The 25,049-nt window shown below is 36.6% G+C and overlaps 1 long non-coding RNA gene and 1 other non-coding gene across 4 annotated transcripts; both read right to left on the minus strand.

Annotated features, from left to right (window-relative positions):
- Positions 1–1,239: 1,239 nt before the first annotated feature.
- Positions 1,240–4,379, minus strand: LOC146946062 (uncharacterized). 3 transcript variants are annotated; one of them, XR_015028219.1, is made up of 7 exons: positions 4,007–4,379; positions 3,572–3,658; positions 3,128–3,174; positions 2,314–2,364; positions 2,109–2,175; positions 1,705–1,933; positions 1,240–1,460 (listed from the first exon to the last, which is right to left on the minus strand). It is a non-coding gene; the product is annotated as an uncharacterized LOC146946062 (long non-coding RNA). The 3 variants fall into 3 exon arrangements; XR_015028220.1 differs by having other exon boundaries at positions 1,705–2,175; positions 3,572–3,642; XR_015028218.1 differs by having other exon boundaries at positions 1,705–2,175.
- A 19,704-nt stretch (positions 4,380–24,083) lies between these two features.
- Positions 24,084–24,190, minus strand: LOC146946063 (small nucleolar RNA R71). Its single transcript, XR_015029435.1, has one exon. It is a non-coding gene; the product is annotated as a small nucleolar RNA R71 (small nucleolar RNA).
- Between the last annotated feature and the right edge of the window lie 859 nt (positions 24,191–25,049).

Raw genomic sequence — 25,049 nt, forward strand, 5'->3', positions numbered from 1 at the left:
ATATATATATATATATATCAAAAATGATGGTCTCATTGGATACTTTATGAATTAACAAATTAAGAATCGTTGAAATGGAATAATGTAAAGTTATTGATATAGTGCATTTAATAATTTCTAAAGAGTTTTTTGTTTCTGAAAGGAATAATTTCTAATTAGTTGTTGGATTGAAGTGAATGAGTACTTAATATTTATTAGCATTAAAAAATTATAAATTAAAACTGTATACGCGTAAGACTTACGTAGGGGCCACTCTAGCTATCTCTCGATAAATGCGTCTGTAATATCCCGCCTGCTAGTATCGGAATATTACCCGTCAATTGTGCCAGAGGAATTAATTCATGGAAGGTAAGTTAATGGTTAATACTTTATGAGATGTCAGCTTTTACGGGAAAAGTATCAGAGTCGTTTTAAACACGTTCAAGGCAAGGGCAAAATGGTAAATTTGCGTGGAAAGGATATTTATTTGGATTTTGGGCAAAATATCTCATTATCCTCATCTCTTTCTCTCTCTAGGTTGAAGAAACTTTTCTCTCTTCCTTCTCTCTTCTCTTCTCCCACGCCCTTTCTCTCTTTCTTTCTCCAATCCTTTTCTAATTCTCCTTCCATGGCAAGTATATTTTTCTTGATCCTTCATGATCCTCTAACTTATGGAAGTTTTGTCTTCTTTGATCCTTCATCTTTCCTCTCAAAGAAGTGATCTAAGAATCTAGGGTTTGGTCTTGATCAAGAATCTAAGGCTTTAGTTTGATGTTTTGGGAGCTATTGTCACTACAAAAAAACGCGTGAATTCCGGCGGCTAAATTTTGCATATTGCGGCGGTTTTAGCCGCCACTATTAGCCAAACTGGCGGTTCAGATAAATGCCGGAATTTTGGCTGCCACAAAGATTAAAACGACAGTTTAATACTAACCGCCATGAAAACTGCCGTAATACGCAATGCATATAGCGGCAGCTAGTTGATTGATTAAAACGGCGGTTTCAACCGCCCTATTGTACACAATTTCAGAAGAAAAAATTGCGCATAGTGGCAGTTTTAACCGCCAAAATTGTTGTAATTTAATTTTTTTTAAAAAGGAACTATGGCAGCTTCAACCGCCACAATTGCCTCTTTTTTTAATAAAAAAAAAATTGAATAATGATTATTAGGTAGATAGCAAACATTTTTCTGGCCCAAAAATCATAAAAGAAATGATAAGAAACGTAGAAAAATATGGACAGCATATAAAAATATAAGAATTGTAACAAATCATATAAGTATTTTTCTTTTTAATAAGCAAATGAATTAAATGAGTACAAGGGTCTAACCCATGATACAAAGGGAGTTTTTGACATAAAACACAGGAGATGATTACATTGCCAACTAGAGTACAAATAGCTAACATCGCCATTCTTTTTACCGCAAAACCAGTCCCAAAAAAATTTAGTTCTCTCCCAAAAGCCATTGATGTCAGCACCTCCTGCAAAAGTGATATTATTTCTGTAATTTCTGTAACAAATATTTATCACAACATTATTTACTTCTTAAACTGTTGTAATGTTTCATGCCATGATTCAACAAGTTTATTGTCATTAATTCATTAAGTGTTCCAACATACTTATCCTCCAATTGAATCCCAAATTTCAAGTAATTAAAATGATGGTCAATGCTAGATAACATAACTCAGAAGAAACACATAAACTGCAAAGTAATAAAACCAATACCTTGGACATGTCGACAACAATGTATGAGTATCGTATTGCCCTTGTGAATTTGAGCAGTAGCTGCGTTTGAAGCAAGGGTGCGAAGGCGCCTACAATACTAGGCGTGTTGAATAGAAATCGTATCTATGGGGTGAAGAAGTCCAAATTCATCTTCCAGCAAGGACTCCCATGATCTATCTCTTATGTATAAGCTCTCTCCCAAAGATCAATTACATGCCTAGTAGAAAACCTGAATTGTCTTTAGTAATTCAATATCTTACTTTGTATTGAAGTTTTATATATCCTATACTTCAAATGTTATCAAGGTTAGTAGTTACAAACACAAAACTCCAATGTTAGACATGTCATTTAAGTTTCTTAAACCAGGGAACAAAGAAAGAACCAAAATCCTCATTTGTCATTACCTGCCTCTTGAGAAGAAAGCTAATGCCAAATGTAAATCCCCAATGGTTGCAGTTGCCATGATTCAAGCTAACAAAAAAAATTCAAAAACAAAAAATAAAAATTCAAGCTGTTAGAATAAATTCACAACAGATAAAACTAACAAATTCCCTATAAACCCAACTTCAAATTCTTCATTTTCCATTCAATTGTATATCAAATCAATACCTTAATCATCCCTACCAAATGATGGACCCCCCTCTCTCCAAGAAACAATGGCTGAAAAAATAAAACATAGTCACTTATTATATAAATTCAAAACAAGCAAAAACAAAAATGAAATCGTTGGTGGCAAAATAGAAGACAAAGCATTATCCAAATCAACAATCATTAATTTTCTTCAAACATCTATACCATGTTGTAATGTAATGAAGCTGGCACTTGCAGCCACATAACACACATTCAGTTACTTCAAAACTCTAAACCTTTGTAGTTCTATGTGAATTCACAGTCATATTAATAAAAGAACCCATCTGAAGATTAATGATAATCAGGACAAAATGTAAAGACACCAAAAACCAAAAGGATATGACAACATCAGACACAAACAACTTCAATAAAAGGTAAATCAATTTAAGAAGCATGTAGACTAAATAATGAGAAGGATTCATAATTGAAAACAAGGAATTCATCCCAACAACACACCAAATCTAGGATTTATCAATTCGGAAACCAGTTCACAAATAAACAAGCAACCTAGGGTTGTCCAAAACAGAAAAAACCTAAAACATAGAACCACAACTTTTTGGATTTAACAAAAGCAAAAGTAAAAGGCTTTAAAACAAAGAGAGAGGAAATAAACAGTGCAGAAGCAAAAGAACTAAAGTTGAGATATGGTTTTAGGATCAAATCGAGTTCAAAACTGAACGAAAGAGGTACAATCAGTTTACCAAATCCTTGAAATGCAATAAGCACGAGAAATTAAAAAAAGAACAAGAAAACCAATGCGAAAAAAGAAAGAAATACAATACAATCAATTTACCCTAATTCAAGGAAGCCTCGGAGCATCAGAGAGACTTGATAGAAATCCTGAAATGGTAGAGAATATGAGATCAATATATTCCATCAATCGTTTCAGCATTACTTTATTACTTAACATCCATAGAATGACAAACAAACTATGATATACAACAAAATGTTATTTCATGCAATGGAGGACTCAAACATCATTGTTTACAATATACAGTACACCACAACTTTCTTTCTTTTTGTTTGTTTATCATTTAACTGATTAATCCAACCTAATTAATATACTAAAATCTGAATCACAAATCAACTAACAAGATCAAATGAGTTCAAACCACCATATGATACAACTTCAAATAGCTTCAAAACTAAAAAATTAAATTGAAATTGCACTAAACAGAAAGTAATAAATCCAAAGATACACCAAATCAAAAAGTTCATATCAGAAGTGGTAACATACACAATATTTGTTCAAGAACCTGGATGAAGGGCTCTTTCTATTCTGACTTTGTCCTCTTCAACAGCAGGAGACTGAGGTAATTTTCAACTGCATGAATCACAACACCAACTAAAATAAAGAATAATACAAACCAAAGATTAAGCATAGATATATTATCTTAAATTTATCTCTTCACTCCAATTTCAGTAACTCATTCATCGATATAAAAGACAAAAGTTATATATGATTAAGAAAAATAACACAAACTAATCCAAAATTAATAAATTCATAAATAACATTTTAAAATCGTGAAGAAAAACAAATCAGTAAATAATAACAATATTACTAAAAAAAATACCAAAGAATCCAATAACACTTCAGAAATAAGCTTTGTGAAATTTTACAAAAATTAAAATTAGAAAGTGAAAAAAGAAAAAAGAAGCATTATCGCAATACCAGGGACATTTGTGAAGGTAGAAAGTGAAGAGAATGTGAGATCCGAACAATCTTTTACTGGATTCAAAGGTGAAGGTTTTGAGGGTTTTGGAAGTTAGGGATTTGGATTAATCGATGATGTTTGAAGTTTTGGAATTGAGGGTTTCGGTGTTTGAATCGATGGGTTTTGGATGAATCGATGGTGTTTGAGGGTTTGGAATCGATGAAATTGAGGGTTTCATCTTCTGCATGTGTTGTTCTGGATTGAGAAAAAAAAAATTATGTGTTGAGAAAAAAAAGATGAAGGTTTGGGTTTTTAGTTATAAAAATATATTGTGTTGAGACAAAAAAGATGGAGGGATTTTCTAAATAATTGGGAAAAAAAGAAGAGGGAAACTAGTGCGCCAAAGTAGTGGCTGGAAAAATTAGAAAGGTTAATACCGGCAGTCTAAAATGCCATTATATACAAGGAATATTATTCAATTAAATTTTGTTAATACCGGCAGTCGAAACCGACGTAATGTACCGTAAAAAGCGGCGGCTATAAAAACTGCCGTAATACACTGGATATAGCGGCGGTCAACACTGACCGCCGGAAAAAAACCGCCGGAAAAAATGCGTTTTTTTGTAGTGTGTTGAATATGCTTCAAGAGGTTGGTGAATCAAGCAAGAAACAACTATGGGCTTGAAATCAAGAATTAGGGTTTTGTTGAAAGAAGCTTTGGGGTGGATTTGAGGTGAACTAGCAAGGATGAAGAAGCTTTGGAAAGTAAGAAAACAACAAGATTGGCTTGGTTTAAACAAAGAAAGCAAAAAGGGAACAAGAAGCTAGGGTTTTGAGGCATGAATTGAAGTGGATGCTTGGAAGCTTTTGGGAATCAAGTGTAGTCTTTTAGGTGAGTTCCTTAGATAGATTTCCCACCTTGAATTTATGTGTTTGACTTGTAAGATAAGAATGAAGTTTTTAGGGTTTGCATATAGTATGTAAGCACCCCTTTCCATGTCATGTTTGCCATACTTGCCAATGCTTGCCATTCAAATGTTTTATAAGTTTCTTTTGACCTCTAGAATCATACTATGCATAAAGATAATTGGTTTTGAGGCTTTTGGGTCAAGAACACCTATTATGCAGGGCTGGACTGTCACAGCTCGCCTTGCGAGCAAGTGAGCTAGCCATGGCGAGCAAGACAACCGAACCAGGGGTACTGCTCGCCCCTAGCTCGCCTCGCGAGCAATGCAACTCGCCACGGCGAGTACTGCAGCTCGCCTCGCGAGCAAGACAGTGCCTACGACATTGTTTGCTCGTCTCAGGCCTTGTTGTCGTCCTTCGAGCCGGTGTTACCCGAGCAGTCTTTTATGAAAATAAACCCCTCAAACCAAGATTCTATTGGCTAATTTTAAGTAAAGTTTTATTGAGAAGGAGCAAGTGTTTGGCATAGTTAGCAAAGCATGGCAATGAGAGAATAGTAAGATAAGACAGGGTAGCAAGTCAACCATTAAGAAAGGGAATGAAAGTAGAGCCTCGACATAGTTTGTTGAGAACTAGAAAGTTAAGCATAGTTTCATTATAGTTAAGTTGTGAATGGTTAGATTAACTATTCGCAAAGTATATAAGCAAGCATTAAGTTACCTCTAGTGGGATCGCTTAAAGATCCGAGGTAAAAGAGATAGCATGAATAAGTTCAACCTTCATACATGCATAAGACTAAGTATTAAGTGGTCAAGACCACTGAGAAGTTAAGGTGTCGTGTCTTTTGTATTCCTTCCAAGGTTGGGTACAAAAGGTTCTCCAAGGGGAATGGGGTGAGCCGTAAGGGACCCGCACGTTCACTAAGGGAGTCCGGTACGCCCTTGCTAGGCATTTTACCGGGAGTAAGGATTAACTTCCGGGGTTACTCCACTCGGGACTAATCCATAAAATGAATTCAAGATAATTGTTTGTTACACGCTAACATAATCAATGAAGCTGACTATGCATATTCATCATACATTTATGTGTGTTGTGTCATAGAGCCTTGGCATAGAAAATCAAGAACTAGAAAGAATAAGTAAGTAGAAAGTCAAAGAGCTAGCAAGCTAGAAAGAGTCACTTTGGTGGCAAGATTAAGAAGTTTTAGATGCATCTTATTCAAGTAAGCAAGTTAAGAGAGTTATACCGTCGACGATCCTAGGTTTCCCCTAATCGTCCGGTTTAGAGTCGTGACATGACTTTAGCAAGTGAAGGCCTTGATGCGTAGATCGTATCTTGGCATTGCGGTTTTAGCTCCCCCTTAACCGCCATGACACGTATAAGAAGAGAAGCCTATAACAAGTAAGGTAAGCCTATGACGGGTCTAGCATGCACTACCGTCTAGGGAAGCAAGACTCCACACACGTATAATCAACCGTTAGGTTGTATTGTAGACACATGGCGACTATAGGTTCTTCCCCTGAGGTTGCCTATAGCCTAGGGTTAGGTGGAACTCACTGAGACATTATGTCTCATCCCAATCCTTATTTGTTTCAGATATCAGGATGGTTTAGCTAGCTAGTAGCCGGATGGAAGTTTCGGCAAATGTTCGTTCGTACCAGCTGCAGCATAGCATGGATCTTCAAGGATGCATATATCATATTTTGGGAAAGGATGAGTTGTAATCTTATTGTGCGAACGCATTTGTTGTATAAGATTTTCATTCGTAGTTTTTATGTTGTAAATTTTTAATGTATCCAGTACTAAACTAATACACATGCTAGACTTTCTAGATACGTCTAGTATGGGTGTTACAGCGTCATTGGATATTTCTTAGACTTATATAATTAGTGGAGAGACCAGCAACATTTTGTTTAATTATAAAAAAAAAGTGGTAGAGGCGAGATTTGATAATTGTAACAGATCTTATCTCAGTTCAATGTTTGATGATGAGACAACGTTATATGATAAGTTAATTTTGAAATTTATTTTATGTTGTTTCTCTAGTTAAAATTATTATCATGAATATTAGTTTAGTTGGAAACAAACATGATAGAATAAGAAAATCATTTAATGATTTACCAAAACAACATAATTTAAAATAGAAATTGAAATGTAATAAAGTGAAAATAAAAAATAATTTGATATTAAAGTATCAATGAGTATTATGAGTATGTAGAAGAAAAAAATTAAGCTCACGTGCTTAATGAGCTCCACCAAATGATGAATCATTCGGTAGAACCCGAGTTCAATTATTGGGAGAAAAAAAATTCTTGTTCAAACTATACCTCCCTCACGATTGAACTTCGAATTACTAGGGTCTCATATTGATATTAATAAAGACAATTCAATTTTCCATTTATTTCAAAGCTGACAAAGGAAAGAAAAAAAAGGGAAATACGTGTTACAAAACTCCTCAATAACAACAAAAGTATATTTTGTAAAGAGAAAAAAAAAAGAACAACAGTAGATATCACAGAGATAAAAAGAGAAAAATAAGTCTATTCTCCGTTAAAAAAAATGAGTGTATTATATTATTAACTTGTAATTACTTTTCTGTCAAATGATGTGTCATACTTATATGAGAATACAAGGTACAAGTCAAAGGTATGGAAAAATAACTTATGGACATCCACACATATTATTCAAGCAACTCCTCATATTGTATGGGTTTCCTTCCCCTTGGTCCTTTAATATGTAATTGAACTCCCTTCAACATATTCTTCTTTTTTACATTAGAGGCTTCTTCTCTAGATGTTTTATCATTTAAAAAACACAATTAAGTCCCTAGTGGACAAATTCAGAGTGATCGATACCATATTTAATCAGGCAAAAAAAAGTAATAAAAATCAACTTCCTAGTTATTGGTACAATAGCTAAGTAGGCAACCAAAAAAATGGTAATGAAAATAAATTTTTGAGTGATTGATTCCATATTTTCCTTGCCTTCCATGTTTACATGCATCTTGAATATTCTATAAATACCAAACATTTCTTTCACTAAATATATCCCTCTCTCCTTCAATCCTTCTCTCACTTTCAATTCATTTTCCGATCTAAAGGTATACAGTTATGCTTGTGACGCTTTTCATTTTATTTATCCATGTGTGTTAATGTTGGCAAATTGTTTCCCAAAAGTAGCATACCACACAACCTTATCATGCAACACTCTAAAATGTTTTATTTTGAAATGATTTTCATTAATGCAAACAAACACATGCTTTTGTTTTTCTTAAAAAATTCTAAAGTAATGTCATTTTATATAACTTGTAATAGACAACCATAAAATTCATTTTAGGGTAATATGTTGTTATTACTCTATAGGTATCAATTAACTAGCCATGTATGTAGTTTTGCATATATTTTTTTACACGATATGTGGATTTTTAAGGTGTGAAAATATACTTTAACGTCCATTTATTTCTATCTTCATCAATTGATAAGTTTTTTATTCAACTTTTACTGCGAAATAAAATTGAATAATGGCAGAAAAAACAAGATCTACAAAGAGAAGAGTTATGGCAAACTATGAGATGAAAAAGATAGCTTCAATATTGGTGATGATAATGTTCGTTGTTGCTCAATGTAGAATAGCGAGACAATCGGTTGTCTTGGTAGGTGTGCTTCTCGATGTAGAATAGCGAGAATATTTATGGGTGCTTATGCAGCTTGTACAGCAGGATGTGGAGTAGTAAAATGTAGTGGAGGGTCAACAGCAGCTGATAATAAGGTGTCATTAATAGCTGCTTATGATTGTGCAACTAGTTGTGCTGTTTCTAAATCCAATAACATCGAAGGTATGCACGCTAAATTTTATCCCTTACATTATATGATAAATCTGTTAAATTATATTTTATAGATGCTCAAATGGTGTTTCTTACCATAATTTAAATTTTGACAGACGCTCAAGGTTCAGTAGAGCACATCGTGAGTTCATGTTTGGGAGCTTGCAAGAACAAATAGCTTGTTACATATGACGATAAATTTCCTGAGAGATAAATTTAATAAGGGAAAATTTATTTAAATATAATAATCATGTAATGAAAATGTTATAAGGGATTGGGACTCTCCAATCACCATTTATATTTATCTTTTGTGGAAGGTTGCAAAAGGAGACAATATGAAAACTAATGAAAAAGGAATATTTGATTTGCCTGATCACCATGGACTTTTTATGTAATATCCCGCCTGTTAGTATCGGTATATTACCCGTTAATCGTATCAGAGGAAATAATTCATGGAAAGTAAGTTAATGGAAAATATTTTACAAGATGTCAGCTTTTTACGGGAAAAGTATCAGAGTCGTTTTAAACGCGTTCAAGGCAAGGGCAAAATGGTAAATTCACGTGGTAAGGATATTTATTTGAATTTTGGGGCAAAATATCTCATTCTTTCCTTATCCTTTCTCTCTCTCTCTATGTTGGAAAAGATTTTCCTCCTCCTTCTCTCTACCTCTCACGCCCTCTTCCTCTCTTCTCTCTTCTCTCTTCTAATCCTTTCCAAAACTTCTTCCTTTCATGGCAAGCTTTATGATGGTGGTTCCTCTTGATCTATAAGCTAAAGGAGGTTTGTATTATGTTTGATTTCCTCTATTTCTCCTCTTAAAGAAGTGATTCAAAATTTAGGGTTTGGATTGAAACAAGAAGCTAGGGTTTATATTTGTGGTTTTGGAACTCTTGTTGATATTACTACATGAAATTGGAGGGATAAGCAAGAAACATCTTGAGTTGAGTTTATATTGAAAGTCAAGAGTTAGGGTTTGATTTATGGTAAGGTGGAAGATGATTCAAGCTAGGGCTTCTTCATGGCCAAGGATCATGAGGCTTAAATGGCAAGAAAGAACAACAAGATGGATTGGTTTAAGTCAAGGAAGCTAGTGGATCAAAACTTGAGTTTTGGGCTTGCTTGATACTTGGAACTTGGAGATGCCACAAGAAACTTTCTAGGTGAGTTCCATAGATAGTTTTCCCACCCTTTGGGATTATGAATATGCCATGTATGATTATTATTATAACAATGAAAAGTCTAGGAATTAAGTAAGATGTTAGTTGCCCCTTTTCTTACCATGCATACTAAACATGTTTATACTTGCCAAATGAATGTTTTACAAGTTTCCTATGATCAAATATGTTCTAAAACACTTAGAGACACTTGGTTTGAGGTTTTTGGGTCAAAAATACCATTTTTAGGGGTTCTGGACTGTCATAACTCGCCGTGCGAGCTATTACTCGCCACAGCGAGCTGGAAGGTCGAACAGGGGGTCCTGCTCGCCTCCTACTCGCCTAGGCGAGCAGATGCTCGCCTCCCCCATGATTTTACTCGCCTAGGCGAGCAAGTGGTGTGTTCCGGCACTGCTTGCTCGTTTCAGGCAGATTCGGTGTTTTCGAACCGGGTTTTCTTATGCAGTCTTTTATGAAAGCAAACCCCTCAAACCAAGGTCCTAAATGATGATCAAAGAAAGCATGATTCTTATGATATGAGGCAAGTATTAAGCATGTTAGTAAGGCATGGCATACGAGAGAACAATTTATGAATCGGGTAGCAAGTATACATTAAGCAAGGGAAAATTAGAGCATCGACATAGTTGTCGAGAACTAGTTAGTTAGCATGAATCCCTAGATTGTCTTTGCACATGATCAAGAGTGTTATAGAAAGAAAGCTAGGTTGTGGTTTGATTAGTTAATCTCTCCACCATGGTTAAGAACTTACAAGCATGAACTAGTATGTATTTACCGCTATTCGGATCGATTAAGGTTCCGAGGTAAATAAGCAAGTATGTATATGTTTAACTTATGCACGACAAGACTATGACTAATAAGTGTAGGTGACATGTCTCTTGATATCCACATCAGGGGGATACAAGGGGTTCTCATTATGAGAACGATTCAAGCCGTAAGGGACCCGCATGTCACTGAGTAACAAGACGTAGGTGCTCGTGTCTCTTGTTATCCACGCCAGGGGGATACGGGAGGTTCTCGACCTAAGGGGAACGGTTCAAGCCGCAAGGGACCCGCACGACACCGAGGGAGTCCGATGTACGTACATCGGTCATGTATGGGATTGTTCTCGGGGTTACTCCACCCGGGACTCTCCGTAAAATGAACCAAGATAATTATTGTTTGTTCAACGCTAACATAATAATGAATGAACTTATGACCGCCCATGCATGTTATGTTTATGATTAGGTTCATGTTTATGCAAGAATGAATCCATGCACGTTTATGATTAAGAACAAGAGCACTAGGTGCTATAAGACAAGTACAATGCATGGAATAGAGCAATGTAAAGAATATGATACCGATGACGATCTTAGGTTTCCCTAATCGTCCAATTTAGAAACGTGCCATGATCATGATATGTTTAGGCCTCGATACGTAGAGCGTATTCTTGGCAATGCGGTTCTAGATTCCTCCTTGACTGCCATGACATGTATAGGAAGTGAAGCCTATAACAAGTGAGATAAGCCTATGACAGGTCTAGCATGCACTACCGTCTAGGAACCATGACCACATACGTATAATCAACCGTCAGGTTGTATTGTAGACACGTGGTGACCGTAGGTTTCCCCTGAGGTTACCTATAGCCTAGGATTTAGGGGAACTCACTGAGACATTATGTCTCATCCCAATCCTATTTTTGTTTCAGATAAGCAGGATGTTATGCAAGCTTGAAGCCGGATGTAGATTCTATGTATGGATGAGATGTTTATGTTGTTGTATGTATGAACGCAATTTGTTGTATAAATATTCATTCGTATGTAATTTTTGTTGTAAATTTTAATGTATCCAGTACTAATATTAACACACGTGCTGGACTTTCTAGATACGTCTGGTATGGGTGTTACAATTGGTATCAGAGCAGGTCGATTCAGACCGTGCCTTGGGTCATTAAATTACAACTAAGGTAGTGGGACCATTGGGTTCTGGGTAAATGTTCTAGTTGTTGTTGTTAGTTGAGCCTGATCAACTCAATTTAGCATTCAACGATTAGAATGGATGCCTGAGAGCTGAATAGGACTCAGGAGGAACGAAGTACGTGATGAAGAAGTTTGATTGTGCCAAAAGGTGGCCGGTAAACAAAGCAAGTAGAAGTAGGAATCCTCCGGGAATATAAGGTCATGTTAAGAAGGAACGTTCCAACAATGTCGGGTAAGATGATAGTGACATTCCATGTACCCGTAAGTGAAGAAGTTGGATATATGTATCTAACCATGACCGAAAGTTTCGGTAAGAGCTGTTGTTGGAACGGGTTTATGATATTCTGGAATGTCAGTACAAGGTTACAAGATAGATAGAAGTCGACGTATGTTAACGGAGTCGGCAGGCTCTCAGGAATAGTATTATATGTGAATGAAGTTGAGGATTTAAGAGAAAGATTTATGTTATTAGGATTAAGGCATTGACTTCCGACGTGCCAAGAATTGTATCGAAAAAGGGTGATGTTGCCATGCAAATGTTATTGAATATTTCACGATGATAGGAATGAATGATGTGCATTGTATACTTGAGAATAAAAACTTTATGTAAAGAATGTTTCTGAAAAAAAAAAATAGAGTCGGAGAAGCTCACCAATAGCAAGTCGGGGACAAAACTTTTAGTTTTCTACCAATTCGTTCCTATGGTTTGCAATGACTATTGGGGAGATGTCTTCGCAATAATCTTTTATGTGACGAAAATATTTTATGACCTCAAGTAACAAATGCATATCATATCCTAAAATTTCCAAGGAAAAAGACATGGGCAACCATCAACGAAATCGATACGGTTTAAGGTAGCTTTGGAGGTTAATGTGTCAAGAGTCAAGAACGATTCAAGATCAAGAGTATAGAAGTTCCGGTATTTAGAAGGAAAGTCACAGATGTTTATGCATGAGGTAAGAAGTAAGAAGTTAAAGCGGTACAAGGTTATGGGAAATCACAAGGTTCGCGGATTATGTGGAATTATGACGTATCTCTCGAATCTATGTTTTGCTTAATAGACTTGTTAAGGCTCGATATGATGTTGAGTTATAAAGTTTAAAAGAATTTTAGAAAAATTACGCGTATGGGTGACTGAAGTTGACATTTTGGAAATTCACCAGAGATTTCTAGGAACCGGTTTGCTACGACACTTGTAGAGCGGACTAGACTTATTAGAGTCTAGGATTGATGGCACGTATGTGTTATCAACTCATTCTATGATTTTATAGTAATGATCGGGGCCTAAACTCAGTATTTGTATAAAGTAGAAAAATCATCAATGTCAATGACCCGCGCGTTAGTTTACGAAGTTTTCTTTAAGAGAAAAATCAACGAGCAAGCATTGGTATGATTAAGCAAAATATAGTATGCGAGAATGCGAAGGTACAAGGTTAGATGTTCAAGAAAGATGTGTTCAAGTGCTAGATGAGTTTGTCAAAGGAGTTCGAGTTGCTTGGAAACAAGTTCAAGTATGATGTGAATGGTAAATGCAACCATTAAAAACGTAAGGTTTACCCCCAAGTCAAGTATTATAAGCATAAGATTAGTTATTAGAAGTTTTGAATTTACAAGACAAGTGTGAGGTTGTGATGTTGGTTGCACCACGAAAGATTTTGAGGATAATTCAAGAAGTGAGTATTCAAGTGATAAGCATGAATTGAAGTCTCAATTGCTCTAACGGAATAGAGTATTAGTTTAAGCCAACCGGTGGGAATCAGAGTAGCGCCATGGGAGCTAATCGTAAAATCAAGAAATATGGGATTTTAGTATGAAAGAATCTTTGTGAAGAATTTTCGGTTGGTAACACAAGTTAACGAGAATGCATCATAAGACAAGCGAGGAGTTCTCGAAGTGGAAAGTAAGGATGGATGCTTATTCAATCAGTGTTGGCTGGTAAAAGTTTTAAGTATGTGTCTTCACCTAAGTATGATAAAACAAGAGTTGCCAGATATGAATTGGTTAAGCTGCATGAATGATGATGATAATGGAAAACATGTAACATTCAGAAGGTTGCCTTTGTGACTCAAGTAAAGAATCGAAATATTAAGAATGATGACTGATATTTGGAGAAGGTAGTAATGTTCAAGTAATACTTGAAGGGATTATTTGAAGATTCAAGTTTAGTGTTCCTAAGAAGAGAAACAATTTCATGTCAAGAGGTTCAAGGATTTCCTACGAGTATGTAAGCGGTATTGCGAGTATGTATATCGGTTAAAAGGAAGAATCCACCTTCGAAGTTTAAGCATGATAAGTTGTAGGGAGATGCGACTCTCAAGTTTTGTTCAATGAGAATCATACTTCTGGATGCAATACTTGTTGAGTGAAAACGATACTTGTTAAAATATGTTAAGTCATGATTTATAACTTTTAAAGTTAAGATTGGTATTAAAGAACTTGGGAACAATGGTTATTTTAAACATGAAAGTTTTCATTGTCAAAACTGAGGAGGTACGTCTTAAACAAGTAAATTCACTTAAGACGTACAAGCTTCAGGACCAACTTGTCGTGGACAAGTTTGGGGCGAGTTGTTAAATCTTTTTCAAAATATAGAAACTCGTCTGGCGGTTCTGTGGTACCATTACACAATCAGTTTTGGAAATTATAAAATCTTTTTAGTCATGTGTATATTCGTTCCAAGAACCCGAATACCAGAGCTTAAGAAAAATTTCTTCAAGAAAGATTTAGAACACGTATCGTTATCATTTAACAAGGGACGACACTTGAAAGTAGGCACACGTTATGGAAACGAGAATATTCGTATAAAGTCAATATCCTACGGGATACACGGAAATATGTTAAGAATGTATGATGTATGTGCAAGTAAATTGATGCATGAAGTTTATGTTCACCTGATAAGATTATGTATGCATGAAAAGATGTTTCAAAGTTACAAGTAAGCACTGCAGGGCAAACCTGGTTTCCGGTAGAACTCCAATTAAAAGGTAAATCCTGAGTGTTCATGTTTATGATAAGATACATTTATGAATGGTTTATGCTAAGCGGGTAAGATTCGAGTCCGAGACAATACGTCTATGTGTAGCAAGGTAAGTTCCAAGTCATGATATACTAAGATAACTCTAAGTTTGAGTGATATTAAGATCAAGAAGGTTATGTTCAATTGCATGTAGGTTAAGAAACAAGATGAGGACATGATACGACGGACCCTTTTAATATGTATGAATAGAAGATGTATGGCTCAGACCATGGATGATAAGTTTTTTTTCATGATGATTGGTAGTTGATCTCTAAATTTCGAGGACGAAATTTTTTTAAGGGGGGTAGAATGTAATATCCCGCCTGTTAGTATCGGTATATTACATGTTAATCGTATCAGAGGAAATAATTCATGGAAAGTAAGTTAATGGAAAATATTTTACAAGATGTCAGCTTTTTACGGGAAAAGTATCAGAGTCGTTTTAAACGCGTTCAAGGCAAGGGCAAAATGGTAAATTCACGTGGTAAGGATATTTATTTGAATTTTGGGGCAAAATATCTCATTCTTTCCTTATCCTTTCTCTCTCTCTATGTTGGAAAAGATTTTCCTCCTCCTTCTCTCTATCTCTCACGCCCTCTTCCTCTCTTCTCTCTTCTAATCCTTTCCAAAACTTCTTCCTTTCATGGCAAGCTTTATGATGGTGGTTCCTCTTGATCTATAAGCTAAAGGAGGTTTGTATTATGTTTGATTTCCTCTATTTTTCCTCTTAAAGAAGTGATTCAAAATTTAGGGTTTGGATTGAAACAAGAAGCTAGGGTTTATATTTGTGGTTTTGGAACTCTTGTTGATATTACTACATGAAATTGGAGGGATAAGCAAGAAACATCTTGAGTTGAGTTTATCTTGAAAGTCAAGAGTTAGGGTTTGATTTATGGTAAGGTGGAAGATGATTCAAGATAGGGCTTCTTAATGGCCAAGGATCATGAGGCTTAAATGGCAAGAAAGAACAACAAGATGGATTGGTTTAAGTCAAGGAAGCTAGTGGATCAAAACTTGAGTTTTGGGCTTGCTTGATACTTGGAACTTGGAGATGCCACAAGAAACTTTCTAGGTGAGTTCCATAGATAGTTTTCCCACCCTTTGGGATTATGAATATGCCATGTATGATTATTATGATAACAATGAAAAGTCTAGGAATTAAGTAAGATGTTAGTTTCCCCTTTTCTTACCATGCATACTAAACATGTTTATACTTGCCAAATGAATGTTTTACAAGTTTCCTATGATCAAATATGTTCTAAAACACTTAGAGACACTTGGTTTGAGGTTTTTGGGTCAAAAATACCATTTTTAGGGGTTCTGGACTGTCATAACTCGCCGTGGCGAGCTATTACTCGCCACAGCGAGCTGGAAGGTCGAACAGGGGGTCCTGCTCGCCTCCTACTCGCCTAGGCGAGCAGCTGCTCGCCTCCCCCATGATTTTACTCGCCTAGGCGAGCAAGTGGTGTGTTCCGGCACTGCTTGCTCGTTTCAGGCAGATTCGGTGTTTTCGAACCGGGTTTTCTTATGCAGTCTTTTATGAAAGCAAACCCCTCAAACCAAGGTCCTAAATGATGATCAAAGAAAGCATGATTCTTATGATATGAGGCAAGTATTAAGCATGTTAGTAAGGCATGGCATACGAGAGAACAATTTATGAATCGGGTAGCAAGTATCCATTAAGCAAGGGAAAATTAGAGCCTCGACATAGTTGTCGAGAACTAGTTAGTTAGCATGAATCCCTAGATTGTCTTTGCACATGATCAAGAGTGTTATAGCAAGCAAGCTAGGTTGTGGTTTGATTAGTTAATCTCTCCACCATGGTTAAGAACTTACAAGCATGAACTAGTATGTATTTACCACTATTCGGATCGATTAAGGTTCCGAGGTAAATAAGCAAGTATGTATATGTTTAACTTATGCATGACAAGACTATGACTAATAAGTGTAGGTGACATGTCTCTTGATATCCACATCAGGGGGATACAAGGGGTTCTCATTATGAGAACGATTCAAGCCGTAAGGGACCCGCATGTCACTGAGTAACAAGACGTAGGTGCTCGTGTCTCTTGTTATCCACGCCAGGGGGATACGGGAGGTTCTCGACCTAAGGGGAACGGTTCAAGCCGCAAGGGACCCGCACGACACCGAGGGAGTCCGATGTACGTACATCGGTCATGTATGGGATTGTTCTCGGGGTTACTCCACCCGGGACTCTCCGTAAAATGAACCAAGATAATGATTGTTTGTTCAACGCTAACATAATAATGAATGAACTTATGTACGCCCATGCATGTTATGTTTATGATTAGGTTCATGTTTATGCAAGAATGAATCCATGCACGTTTATGATTAAGAACAAGAGCACTAGGTGTTATAAGACAAGTACAAGGCATGGAATAGAGCAATGTAAAGAATATGATACCGATGACGATCTTAGGTTTCCCTAATCGTCCGGTTTAGAAACGTGCCATGATCATGATATGTTTAGGCCTCGATACGTAGAGCGTATTCTTGGCAATGCGGTTCTAGATTCCCCCTCGACCGCCATGACACGTATAGGAAGTGAAGCCTATAACAAGTGAGATAAGCCTATGACGGGTCTAGCATGCACTACCGTCTAGGAACCATGACCACACACGTATAATCAACTGTCAGGTTGTATTGTAGACACGTGGTGACCGTAGGTTTCCCCTGAGGTTACCTATAGCCTAGGATTTAGAGGAACTCACTGAGACATTATGTCTCATCCCAATCCTATTTTTGTTTCAGATAAGCAGGATGTTATGCAAGCTTGAAGCCGGATGGATGTTTCAACAAGTGCGCGTTCGTATCGCTTCAAAATGCCAAGAAAATCAAGGATGTAGATTCTATGTATGGATGAGATGTTTATGTTGTTGTATGTACGAACGCAATTTGTTGTATAAATATTCATTCGTATGTAATTTTTGTTGTAAATTTTAATGTATCCAGTACTAATATTAACACACGTGCTAGACTTTCTAGATACGTCTGGTATGGGTGTTACATTTTATCTTCAGGATATACGTAGTTTCTGCTAATAGGAATTAGCCAAGTCCTTTTCTTTTGATTTATTTTGATTTGTTATTTCTCTCAAATATTTTTCTTTTAAGCAAAGTGAAATATTTTAAATAAAAAAGAGGTAGAAAAATTTGGGGGACACGACTATGACCCATCAACGACATAATCAACCTTTAAAAGGGAATTATAACTTGGTTAACATTGATAAATATAAATATAACTAGATGAATTTAAATCCCTTAAGTGAATCCAAATGCGCAACAGAAAAATACATTTCATGCTTTAAAAATGATGTGTAGAAGAAAGCGAGGAGCATTATATCAAACCGTCAACTAGAAAAGATAGGTTCACGGCGACCAACAGTCCCTGCAACATAATACATTATAGCTTTCTCTCAAATCAATTCAACCTACGTTTACTTGGGTTCTAATTGTGCCAACAGAAGAAGGTTTGAAGATGAGAGCATGTGTGATCAAGCAACTGAAAAGAATGTCATAATCGACGAAGTTGTAAGCGAAAAATAAGTGAAAAAGAAACTAATTTGTATCATTAAATTAGAGATAAGAGCTTAAAAATGTTTGTTTATATGTTTCATGTTATTTTCTAAATGCACTTAATTAGTTTTTTTTTTTAATATCCTTGAGAGGCATTGGTTGGAGTTCTAGTAATCAACAATTAACAATTACTCTCTCTTTCATTTTCTTTTTTTAATTTATGCTTTGAGCTTACCATGAATGTGATTTATGGAAAGTGTACTTTGCTCATTTTTATTTAAATAATACTTGAGTGATCCATTGAGTTCCTAATACATGTTTTTACAAGAAATCACATATTATATCATATCTTTTGAGATTGTGCTTCTCTAAATCAATCATGCATGTTGTTATGTTTTGTCTGATATTTTTCTTATTATATACCAACACATGTTGTGCTTCTCTCGTATCTCTTTCTCTCTTTATCGCTCAGGTGTTAACAACTATTATATGGACTTGATTTTGTAGTTATTTGCTTCGTGTATTTCCCTTGTTAAAAATTAAGTTGATCTTCAGACGAAGACATGTTTGATTTTGTGAGAGAGCGGTTGTTAGTTAAACTGGGTGTTGTCTATTTCTATAAAAACTAGTTTTCGTTTCATTATTTTTGTCTGCTGTTTTCTCGGCCAAACTATTAAATAACAATTGTGGTCGCGTATATTTTTGTCTGTTGTTATCTCGGCCAAACTATTAAATAACAATCGCAGCCGTGTATAGAATTAAATAACAATCGCTGCTGTTACGGATTGTGGTCGTCGTGGTGTGAATTTCTGACAACATAACACAAAAAACTTCAATAAGAGAATTAGTCATTATACACTTTGTTCATGTTTTTGGCATCCAAGGCCCTCTTTAAAACAATTCTCTTTGGGATTTACAGGGAAAAAAGTTAATAGGAATAAACTTAATAAAGAAATAAGGGTTACACAAACAAGGGCAATTATATTTTGGACAAGAGCTACACAAACCAGCGTTAATTGGAGAAATGAAATATGGGTGAAGTATGTGCAAGATATGTAATATCCCACTTATTTATGTAGCGAAGTAATACCTGATAACGATAAAATGCATACGACTAAGTTTAGGGGCATAATTGGAATTTCGTGTGGAGAAGATATTTATGTAGTTTTGGGTCAATTTCCTTCATAATATTTTCCTAACTCTCTCTCTAGGTTTTCTAAACATCCTTGCTCTCCCTTCTCTCCAGGAATTGTTAGCACTACTCTTTCTCCAACTTGATTCTTCTCTCAAATCATCTTCCAAACCTTCTGTAGGTTAGAGGTTAGGTTAAGATTGTTGGCAAGAAAGTTGGAACAAGCTTCTCCAAAGGTTTCTCCATCTAGGTTTTTGTTGATAAACTTGTGTAACAGCCCAGGCGGGTCCCGGCTAGGCACTGTACCCCCCGACACTGTTACTCACAAGCTTAATCACTACCCCCCTATAGTAGTGTTTTTGCCTTCCGTGGGAATCGAACATAGTACCTGGGGTTAAGTACTACTTCAATGCATTCCCACTACCAATTGAGCTACTAGCTCAATTGGTAGTGGGAATGCATTGAAGTAGTACTTAACCCCAGGTACTATGTTCGATTCCCACGGAAGGCAAAAACACTACTATAGGGGGGTAGTGATTAAGCTTGTGAGTAACAGTGCCGGGGGGTACAGTGCCTAGCCGGGACCCGCCTGGGCTGTTACACCTTCATATAATACTTCATCAATCATGAACACATAACATCATATTCAACAACATATATGTTCATATAATACTTCATTAATCATGAACAACACATAACATCTGTAACACCCATACTAGACGTATCTAGAAAGTTTAGCATGAACGTTGACTTTAGTACTGGATACATAAAAATTATCAACAAGAAATTCATACGAATGAATATTTATACAACAATTTGCGTTCGTACAAACAATAACATCAAACATCTCATCTATACATATAAAAGTACATCCTTGATATCCATATCATCCTGCAGTGACAAGAACGCTCACTTGCTGACATATCCATCCGTCTTCATGCTTGCATAACATCCTGCTTATCTGAAACAAATAAGGATTGGGATGAGACATAATGTCTCAGTGAGTTCCATCTAATCCTAGGCTATAGGCAACCACAGGGGAAACCTATGGTCACTACGTGTCTACAATACAACCTGGCGGTTGATTAAACGTGTGTGGGGACTTGCTTTCCTATACGGTAGTGCATACTAGACCCGTCACAGGTTCATCTTACTTGTTATAGGTCTTACTATCATCATGCGTGTCATGGCGGTTAAGGGATCCTAGAACCGCAATCTCAAGATACGATATACCCATCCAGACTTAACATACATATTCATGACACGGTCCTAAAACGGACGATTAGGGAAACCTATGATCGTCATCGGTATATCCTTCATAACATACTCTAATGCACGACTTGTTCTTAGCTAACATCATATCATAACATATTCATATCATGCATAATCATAAACATTCATACATTCACAATATCAATGTTAAACAAACATTCATTATCTTGATTCATTTTACGGAAAGCCCCGGGTGGAGTAACCCCGAGTACAATCCCCTACATATCGAAAAATTTCTAGCTAAGGTAATCGGACTCCCTCAGTGCCGTGCGGGTCCCTTACGGCTTAACCATTCCCCTTGGAGAACCTCCTGCATCCTTCCTTGGAAGGAATACAAAAGACACGACACCTACACTCAGTGACATGCGGGCCCCCCTTGCGGAGCTTATCCCGTATCTCATGCCACCTACTACATTCATTAATCATAGTCTTAACATTCATAAACATTCATGAAAGGTTTCTAACCTATACATGCATACTCGTTTACCTCGGATCCGGGGTCGATCCGATTAGTAGTAAACTACCTTTATATTCATTCATGTTCATATCTATTCATATGTGAAGAGATTGCTATCAATTCACGGCTTATCTTACATACTTAATCATTCTTAGTCATGTGCGAAGAGAATATACTTCGCGTCTTAACCTACATAAGGTTCATGCTTAACTTTCTAGTTCTCGACAAGCTAAGTCGAGGCTTTACTTTCATTCCCTTTCTTAGTTCATCACTACCCGGACAAATTGCATAACATAACACTCTTGTGTATCATTTGTCAACAAGCATTGTTAACGAATTACCATGTTTTTCCCTTGTTTAAAACCTTGTTTGGAATTGTACTTTAAACACTCGGAATTGAGGGGTTTCATAGTTTAATAGGGTACTGCAAGATCGAGCCTCGGATAGCCCATGCTGGCCGCAAAACGAATTGACAACACATGTTGTGTAGTCAATTTCGCCAGGCCAAATATCTCCTCGCCAGGCAAAATTTTTCGCCATGGCGAGCTAAATTGCGAGCTACTCCAGAGAGCACAGATCCCAGCTCGCCTGGCGAACTGTAGCAGTCCAGAATTCAGCATAAAACGTATTTTTTCATCAAAACCTCAAATCCAAGCATCATAAGCTACCTGGTACTTCTAGAACACATAAAAACAGTTAAAAATGGAATACATGGCATCATTAACATGTTTTGATCATAAATGAAACAAAGGGGTACTAAAACCCTAATTTCCATAACTAACATAACTTAGCAAAATTCATGTTTTTCTCACAAGAAATTGCACAACCCAAGGTAGCAGAACTAGCTAAAGAACTCATCTAACATGTTTCTTGCATTTCCTTCAAGTTTCTAGCTTCCTCAAGTACAAAACCCTAACTCAAGAATCCAAGCTCAATCCATTCCTTTTGTTGTTTCTTGCCCATGAAGCTTCTTTGATCCATGCTTGATCACTAATACCATGTGATGAGTCATAGATTAGTTTATTTATTGCCTTATTTAGTTTAGTTTTATTTTAGATTTGATTTTATTTTATTGCATTTTATTTTAGTTTAGAATATTTTACTTCAAATTGTCTTTTATTTTATTTTAGGAATGAATATATGGTGGAAGGTGCCTTGGAGCAAAAGAAAGAGGACTGGAGCAAAATACAGCGCAAGAATACGAAGATACGGGGCAAAAATACAATTCCCCTTACCAGAAGCTTGGCACGGCCCGTGCCAACATGTGGCACGGCCGTGCCCGTCCCCAGAACCACTTTTGCTGCTTTTTCTTCAAGGCCAAGTTACCCTGTTGCGGCTTTACCGTTTTACCCTTTTAGTTGCTTAGTTTCTAAGTCAATTGTAAAGCTATAAATAGAGTAGCTCTCCACCATAAACATTCATGCTTTACTTTGTTTATTTCAAGTATTATTTTAATAAAAGTCTTTATTTTCCCTTTTACTTTCTTTGCAATTTATTTTACCGTATTTCTCTCTTCTTCCTCCATGTCTACGATGAACATGAGTGAGTAGACTTCTTAGTCTTAGGATTATTGGGGAGTCTAATGACTCAATCCTAAACAAAACATGTCTAAACCCTAATTTCTATGTAACCCTAATTTCTAATCTAGATTCACCGTCTTAACGTGGATTAACAATTATCAAACTGTGGAAGCGAAAGCGGAGGGTTTGATAATCGTTAATCCATCATCCCAAACATCAATTCATAAAGCGAGAGCGGAGTCTTGATGTTGGAACAAGTGAATCTAGACAATAGTTGCAAAACAGTGAAATAGTCTTTGCAACTATTGAGACAAAGAGTAGTTTCAATCCTCTATGTATCTTCTAGTAATCATGTCAGTGAAATAGGCTTGGTTGCTAGAAGTAAACTCTCACCGGACTTTCATCGGAAAGGTGAGGGGCTAAGGGAAACCGGTCTTTAGAAATTAGTGTGTAACCCATGAAATTAGAAGTTTAGGTTTTGTCTAGTGAAGGATTAGTTATTAAGATGAACCAATGATCCTAAGGCCCCTTTATTATTATTGTTTTTACCTTCAGCAATCAAACCCTTTCTAATCAACTTTCTCTCCTCTAATCATTCATTAAAAGTTAATTGAATTGACCAACTCCCTAGCGGAACGATACTCTACTTACTACTATTACTTCGATAGGCCGTGCGCTTGCGGTTTGGCTCTATCAAGTTTTTGGCGCCGTTGCCGGGGAGTTAACTAATTTGATTAGCTTTTTCTTAGTGATTAGAATTCTCTCTTCTTCTTTCTCTTTTCTTTTTATTTTTATTTTTACCTTTTTATTTTTCTGTTATCGTTAACTTCTTGGGTTCTCAACCTTTTATGCGAAGAACTAGAAATCAGGCGGTATTCATACCCGAGATCGAAAGGTTCTTACATAGAAGGAGGAGAGCAGCACAAAATAACACCGCCATGGCCAATCGCACTCTCAAAGAGTATGCAACGCCGTCTACGGCTGAGCCACAAGCTGTTATAGTGTACCCAACGGTTGAGGATGACAACTTTGAAATCAAGCCTGCCCTACTTAACTTGGTGCAGCAAAACCAATTCTCGGGATCCCCCACTGAGGATCCCAATCTTCACATCTCTGTTTTCCTACGAATTAGTGGAACCATGAAGGAGAACCAAGAGGCCGTAAGACTTCATCTCTTTCCCTTTTCCTTAAGGGATAGAGCTAGCGCTTGGTTCCATTCCCTCGAAGTCGGTTCCATTACTTCATGGGATCAGATGAGGCAAGCATTCCTTGCCCGTTTCTTTCCACCATCTAAAACCGCTAAACTTAGAGACCAAATCACGCAGTTCAATCAAAAAGATGGGGAATCTCTCTATGAGGCGTGGGAGCGTTTCAAGGAAATGCTAAGACTTTGTCGCCACCATGGCCTAGAGAAGTGGCTTATAGTCCACACTTTTTATAATGGCTTGTCTTATACCACTAAGATGTCTGTTGATGCAGCTGCAGGTGGAGCACTTATGAACAAGAATTACACGGAAGCGTATGCCTTGATTGAAGACATGGCTCAGAATCATTACAAATGGACCGACGAGAGAGCCATCTCTAGTTCTTCACCCTCCAAAAAGGAGGCAGGTATACACGAAGTCTCTAACTATGATCACCTTGCTTCTAAAATTGATACACTAACTGAAAAACTTGAAAAATTCAATGTTAGTGCTATCAATTCTGCTTCTACTCCTTCTTGTGAAATATGTGGTATAACTGGCCATGCTGGTGTTGATTGCCAACTAGGTAGTGCTACTAACAGTGTTGAGCAAATGAACTATGCTCAATACAACCAAGGGATGCGACAAAATCAAAATTTTTATAAAAACCAAAATCCCTATGGACAAGTAGCACCACCCGGTTATGCAAACAACCAAAGATTCACTCAAAAATCCAATTTGGAAATTTTGTTGGAAAATTCTATTGCCAACCAAAACAAGCAACTTCAAGAACTCAAAAACCAAACTGGATTTCTGAATGATTCTCTTTCCAAGCTCAATACCAAGGTTGATTCTATTGCTACTCACTCTAAAATGCTTGAAACTCAAATCGCTCAAATAGCCCAACAAGTGGCTACCTCTTCCCAAACACCGGGAGTCTTTCCTGGTCAAACCGAAGCCAATCCCAAAGCCCAAGTTAATGTCATATCTTTTAGGGGTAGTAAGTTAGGTGAAACTTTTGCTAAGGTTAAAAACATTGGGAAAGAAAATGTCAAGCACTTAGGTGATAAAGTTGTGATAGAA

The sequence above is a fragment of the Medicago sativa genome, chromosome 2 (genome assembly GCF_051527215.1).
Source record: "Medicago sativa cultivar Bolivia chromosome 2, Bolivia_mono, whole genome shotgun sequence".
NCBI lineage: Eukaryota > Viridiplantae > Streptophyta > Magnoliopsida > Fabales > Fabaceae > Medicago > Medicago sativa.